We start from the raw sequence: 7,623 nt of genomic DNA, 5'->3' as shown, positions 1-7,623 counted from the left end.
ACAAAGTGTAACACCAATAACAGTAACGCATCCCATAATGATACATTAACAAGCAGTAGCGGCACTAGAACAAGCACACTGTAATGATGTATTGCTAGCTTGGTAGTTGTAGTGTTTGACAGTTGCGGTCCATATTAATATATTTGTATTATTTTAGTCTTTGAATACATTTGTACATTGTAGCAGCAACACCAGTAGCAGCATTAAAACTAGCAAGCTAGCAGGATTAGCTGCTAATGCTAGCTCGTCAGTTGTAGACTTTGATCTCCCTCCCTCTGGTCTGCTATGGATGTAGCACAGCTTGTTAAACCAGCCCATTGGCCAGGTTCCAACAGGAGTAGAGCCAGATTGGAGGGGTGAACGGCAGAACAAGAGAATGACTAGTTAATTCAGTCATAACGGGTCCCAAGCATCATAGCAAAGCAAACTGGCATTGTTAGAACAATGTTGGACTGACAATAGATAATATATTTGTTTAGTAGAGCATAGCTCTATGACTACAAGACAGTTCCTACTTGATATGCAACACAGAAGACAAGGCTCAGCAGAGGTGTCTGAAGTGATGAAACCGCCCTATCTGAATACCAGGTTTGCTAGCGCTGCTGTTTAGTCCACAGCAATATTGTATTGCTGAGTCTCATTTTGCATGAGAAATCGAAGCTGCCCGTTCTTTATGGAAGCCACCCGACCTTTGTCAAACCAGCGAATTAGCTAGAAGCGAATCAGCTGCGCTGGCCCTTTTTCCTGACTGTTCTATTAACTGAGTGAAGCAAGGCGTGGGTCACACTTAAGTAACCTTATCTTGTAATTGGGTTCAAGGTTAAGTGACCCTGGAGCAGGGAGGTCCGGGGTTAAGGTCGCCGTGTCAGGCAGAAGGGGCTGCATTTAATCACAAATGGGAGAGGAAATCAAGGTCCAGGCTTAAGCTGTCTTGGTAGGCTGGGACCCCAGTCAAACAGTGGTGGGGGGGGGGGGGGGGGGGGGGGGGGGGGGGGTCGAAGGGCCGGTTGCTAGGCGACTCATATTCAAGCCAAGGTTTTCAAATCTTTTAACCTTAGCTCAAATCGATATGGACAGCAATTCGGCTGATATTCATCTTGCAGATGGGAAAATTAGGCGAGAGTTGGGCCAGAGGAGCGCTGTTGGCATTGCAACAGCACTGTAAGGGCTCCACTAATTTAAATGTATGCAGAGGGAGAAAAATAGTGAAAGAACGACAGAAAGATGAATGAATAATGGCTGTGACAGCTTTTCAGTGGAGTGGCTCCATGTCTCTCTCCATCTATCAATCTCCCCTCTCTCTCTCCCTCCCTCCACTACTCCTCTCTCTCTCCCCCCTCTTTCCCTCCCTCTCTCTATCCCTTCATCCCTCTGTATCTCATAGCCAGTGGGAGATGGATGACCAGGAGTGGAAGGGTTCAGCTAGCGTGACCCATAGACCTGTCCATTGCCAAGGGCGAGGAAATAGCCCAGATTAAAGAGCTTGTAAATAATGGCCCATAAACATCTGCCTCTTAGGACCCTCCATCCATCTCTGTCTCCATCTGCTACTACCGCTTTTGATTTCCTCATTGTGCTGCCTTCACGAGCAAATGCAATCCCCAGTACAAAGTTATTCCTATTCCAAGACAAACAAGCGTGTGCTTGACCCCCGGTCGACGGTCGTGTACAGTTCAGAACTCAAACGTTCACAGACACCGCATCTGGTCCAAGGACAACAATGGAGCACATTTAGCTTGGATATGTCAACGGTTTACCATGAACCTTCCATAACAGCCCTGTTTTGATAAGACTGTCCTATCCTCCCTTTTCCAGGCTGCTCCCTGGCTCCCTCTCAGTAGTAACCTTCATTAGCCACCCCTCCCTAATTAGTGATTAGGCCTCATTAATGGTGAGCTGCTGACATCTGCTCGGGGTTCTGGCCACTTGCACTCCCCTCTCCTCCCATGGTGACGCAATACAGAGCAGCGTGAACCAACCAAACGACCCCTGGTACCAGTGCTGGCCACCTCATTTGTGGCGAAACTGCTGGTGGTGAATTAAGGTAAACAAAAGGGCAATCATGGATATACTGACACTGAGCAACGCTCGCCAACAAGTTGCTTGTACAGTCATGTGCTGTATTGCCCTTGGTTTAGTTTAAGATTGCAGAATGTTTGATGTTTCTTGATCAATGCTTAGAAATATTTTAGAATATGTAGCACCATCTTGTTTTATTTAATCTTTCTTTAAACAGGAAGATACACACTGAAACACAGTTTTGCAAGGGAGATCTAGGTAAGAAAGCAGCAGCAGTCAATACAACATTACAACATTTAAAACATACAATACAAACAGCACATCATTAAGAGCTGATCCGGCCTACAGGAAACATTTACACAGAGTTTAAACTCACTAAGGGGCACTAGTTCATACAGGTGAAGCGTATTTTGCAGACTGTTCCATTCCTCCCGTGCACAATAGGAAAAGGCAGACTTGCCTAACTCTGTAACGACCTTGGGGACTTTTAGTATCAACCACCTAGCAGAAAGCATCTGATAAATGCTAGTGGTGAAGAGGAGCAGAGTACCAAGATAGAGGGGGAGTTTACCCAGAAGGGTTTTGTAGATGAACACATACAAATGTAGCTGTCCGCGCATGTAATGTGAGTCCAGTATCTTTAACACAGAAGAGGCTGCATGCCTAGTAGCTGTCATCATTAAGTACTTTGAGAGGCTAGTTAAGGATCATATCACCTCCACCTTACCCGACACACTAGACCCACTACAATTTGCATACCGCCCCAACAAATCCATGGAGGACGTCAGCAAAACGAAGGAGCTGATCGTGCACTGATCGTGGACAGAAGACAGCAGAGAGAGTAGATAACCCATCCACATAGACAGCGCCGCAGTGGAGAGGGTGAAAGGCTTCAAGTTCCTCGACTGACATCCTGAAATGGTCCGTCCAAACAGACGGTGAAGAAGGCGCAACAGCGCTTCTTCAATCTCAAGAGGCTGAAGAAATTAGTCTTGGCCCCTAAGACCCTCACAAACTTCTAAAGATGCATCATTGAGAGCATCCTGTTGGGCTGTATCTCAGCCTGGTATGTCAATTGTACCGTCCACAACAACAGGGCTCTCCAGAGGGCGGTGCAGTCAGCCCAACGCATTACAGGGGGCACACTGCCTGCCCTCCAGGACATCTACAGCACCCGATGTCACAGGAAGGCCAAGTAGATCATCAAGGACCTCAGCCACCCCAGCCATGACCTGTTCAGCCCTCTACTATCTAGAAGGCGGAAACAGTACAGGTGCATCAAAGCTGGAAACAAGAAACTGAAATACAGCTTTTTTCTCTAGGCCATCAGACTATTAAATAGTCACCACTAGCCGGCCTCCGCCCATTACCCTGCCCTTAGTCACTTTTATTAGCCGATACCCTGCACCTTAGAGACTGCTGCCCTATGTACACTGTCATTGAACACGGGTCACTAATAATATACTGTTTAACCCACTTCATATGTATATACTAGGGATGTACAATATATCGGTGAACATATCGGAACTGGCCGATATTAGCTAACAATGCCAACATCGGTATCGGCCCGGTGTCTAGTTTAACACTGATGTGCAAAACCATTGTTAAAGTTGACGTGTAATATTTTGCGCTACACGTGCAACACAGCATTCCTAACCTAGCCCACAAAGTCTGCTGTGTGGATCGAGCAGTCAACAAGTCGAGCAGTCATTTGAAAGAGTAAGAAAATGTCAGCGAGACAACTCAAACGGTGAAATCCATTAACGCCAAGATAATGGAATTCATTGCCCTTGACAATCAACCGTTCTCTGTCGTGGGTGATGTTGGCTTTCGCCGACTGGTCGAGCACCGGTACACACGTTGCCCTACCAGAGTTATACAGTAATAACGTCACTGCTATTAGCTTCATGACATACTATGGAACGCCGTTTCGGTCTTTGAGTGTCAAAAAATATACGTCAAATAACACTATTTGATGCGTTAACTTTTTGGGATAGGGGGCAGTATTCAGAAATTCAGATGAATACGTGCCCAAATTAAACTGCCTGCTTCCTGGGCCCAGAAGATAGGATATGCATATTATTAGTCGATTTTGATAGAAAACACTCTGAAGTTTCTAAAACTGTTTGAATGATGTCTGTGAGTATAACAGAACTCATATGGCAGGCAAAAACCAGAGAAAAAATCCAACCAGGAAGTGACTTGTAGTTTTTCTATCTAATCCCTATTCAAACTACCGTGTCTGTGGGGTCATTTTGCACTTCCTAATGCTTCCATTGGCTGTCAACAGCCTTTAGAAACTTGTTTCATCCTTCTACTGTTACTGGGCAGAGAATAGGAGCTCAGTCAGTCAATCAGTGGATTGCCTGGGACCAGTGAGTTGTTTACTGCGCAGGCACGCTAGCGCGCCGCTCCTTCTTTTTCCTCTGTAATGAATACGCTATTGTCCGGTTGGAATATTATCAAAGTTTTATGTTAAAAAGACCTAAGGTTTGATTGTAAACATCGTTTGACATGTTTCTACGAAAGGTAATGGAACTATTTGACTTTTTGTCTCTGGTTTTACGCTCGGAGGTATTTGGACATAAATATGGAGTATTTCGAACAAAAATAACATTTCTTGTGGAAGTGTGAGTCCTGGGAGTGCATTCTGACGAAGATCAGCAAAGGCAAGGGAAGATTTATAATACTAATTCTGAGTTTAGTTGACTCCAGAACTTGGCGGGTAACTGTATAGCTTGCTTTGATGGCTGAGCTCTGTACTCAGAATATTGAAAAATGTGCTTTTGCCGTAAAGCTATTTTAAAATCTGACACAGCGGTTGCATTAAGGAGAAGTGTATCTTTAATTCTTTCAATAACTGTTGTAAATTTTATCTACATTTATGATGAGTATTTTTGTAAATTGATGTGCTCATTCACCAGGGGTTTTGGTGGGAATACATTTTCTGAACATCACGTGCCAATATAAAATGGGGTTTATGGATATAAATATGAACTTTATCGAATTAAACATACATGCATTTTGTAACATTGAGTCCTGGGAGTGTCATCTGATGAAGATCATCAAAGGTTAGTGATTAATTTTAGTTGTATTTCTGGTTTTTGTGACGCCTCTCCTTGCTTGGAAAATGGCTATGTGGTTTTTCATGTTTAGGCGCTGTCCTAACATAATCTAATGTTATGCTTTCGCCCTAAAGCCTTTTTGTAATCGGACACTGTGGATGGATTAAGGAGCATCTTATCTTTAAAATGGTGTATAATACTTGTGTGTTTGAGAAATTTGAATTATGAGATTTTTGTTGTTTTGAATTTGCCGCCCTGCTATTTCACTGGCTGTACCGCGGGTGGGACGCTAGCGTCCCACATGTCCCAGAGAGGTTTTAAATAAGCTTTTGATTTGACACGTCAAATAACAGTTCTATTATAGAATGTTGTGTGTTCTGAATTTGCACATGCAAGCCAAGCGCCACCACTACTATCAGTAGCACTGTCAAAGCTGTACAAAAAAGTCTGTAAACAAGCAAACACCAGCCACGAACAATGTGTTTACAATACCGCATTGGTAATAAAGCATTATTTGTTCAACCGCAACTTCTGGGGTAGCTAGCTACCTTTAGCTTGGTACCTAGCTAGCACCAATACAACCAGCCTGAAAACAATGACCAGTAGAAACGGCAGTCATTTTCATTATTCTTAGCAATGATTTAGGAATCCTTGTGAGTAAGTATTAGCTAGGTAGCCACTTGTTGTTCGCCTATTGAAATTGAACTTCAGTTCATGAAAATAAATAGCTAGCAGCCAGCTAGCTTCATCTGGCTAGGGAGGCTCGACTGGACCGGGTTATGTGTTGTGAAGCTAGCCACAGTAAGGATTAGGCACAATAGTGGAATTTGCAGTTTGCCTTCAAAATAAAAGCATCTCTTTGAAAGTGATGCAGAAGGTTAGAATTGGTTGAATCATGCAATATTTAGACTAGATACTGTGAAACAAGGTTGGAATGTGAAGCAATGAAATGGGGTATCAGTCTACACGGTGACACCCACAGAATACAAATGTGAAGAGTTTACGCAAATATTAGCGTTGTAGCACTTATCGCGGGACTGTGACTGTGTGAAATCACCTCCTTAGTCAGCTTATTGTGTGTTCTGACATTCATATTGCACTGTACAGCTTTACCTAAGGATTGGGGATCAATGAAATGAGGTATCAGTCTACTCAATACCCAAGATTTTTTTCGTCCTCCTCAGAGTTATCAGACTCCAAAACATCCACGCAGTAATGGTTTTCCTCGGGAATAGTGTTCAATCCACATAGGTAGACAATAAATGTGGCTTAATTCACGGTTGTTTCAGAGTCCCGCAATAAGAGCTAATGTTCTCTGGGTGTCACTGAGTAGACTGATACCCCATGTCATTGATCCACAATCCATAGGTAAGGCTGTACAGTGAAATAAGTATGCCCCCAATGCAATTCTAAAGTATAATACATCCAGTGTGATTTCAACAGATTTGTCAAATTAACAAATTGTGTTTTGTTGATTTTATATAACAACATTCTACCTGAAACCAAAATGTTATTCAAAGAGATCTCCTATGGGGACAGCAGAAGAACCCTTTTAGGTTCTACAGTCATGGCCAAAAGTTTTGAGAATGACACAAATATTAATTTTCAAAGTTTGCTGCTTCAGTGTCTTTAGATATTTTTGTCAGATGTTACTATGGAATACTGAAGTATAATTACACGCATTTCATAAGTGTCAAAGGCTTTTATTGACAATTACATGAAGTTGATGCGAAGAGTCAATATTTGCAGTGTTGACCCTTTTTCAAGACCTCTGCAATCCGCCCTGGCATGCTGTCAATTAATTTCGGGGCCACATCCTGACTGATGGCAGCCCATTCTTGCATAATCAGTGCTTGGAGTTAGTCAGAATTTGTGGGTTTTTGTTTGTCCACCCGCCTCTTGAGGATTGACCACAAGTTCTCAAATGGGATTAAGGTCTGGGGAGTTTCCTGGCCATGGACCCAAAATATTGATGTTTTGTTCCCCGAGCCACTTAGTTATCACTTTTGCCTTATGGCAAGGTGCTCCATCATGCTGGAAAAGGCATTGTTCGTCACCAAACTGTTCCTGGATGGTTGAGAGAAGTTGCTCTCGGAGGATGTGTTGATACCATTCTTTATTCATGGCTGTGTTCTTAGGCAAAATTGTGAGTGAGCCCACACCCTTGGCTGAGAAGCAACTCCACGCATTAATGGTCTAGGGATGCTTTACTGTTGGCATGACACAGGACTGATGGTAGCGCTCACCTTGTCTTCTCCGGACTAGCTTTTTTCCGGATGCCCCAAACAATCGGAAAGGGGATTCATCAGAGAAAATGACTTTACCCCAGTCCTCAGCAGTCCAATCCCTGTACCTTTTGCAGAATATCAGTCTGTCCCTGATGTTTTTCCTGGAGAGAAGTGGCTTCTTTGCTGCCCTTCTTGACACCAGACCATCCTCCAAAAGTCTTCGCCTCACTGTGCATGCAGATGCACTCACACCTGCCTGCTGCCATTCCTGAGCAAGCTCTGTACTGTTGGTGCCCCCAACTTTAGGAGAC

The sequence above is a fragment of the Salmo trutta genome, chromosome 37, assembly GCF_901001165.1.
Source record: "Salmo trutta chromosome 37, fSalTru1.1, whole genome shotgun sequence".
Classification (NCBI taxonomy): domain Eukaryota; kingdom Metazoa; phylum Chordata; class Actinopteri; order Salmoniformes; family Salmonidae; genus Salmo; species Salmo trutta.
This window is presented reverse-complemented; position numbering follows the sequence as displayed.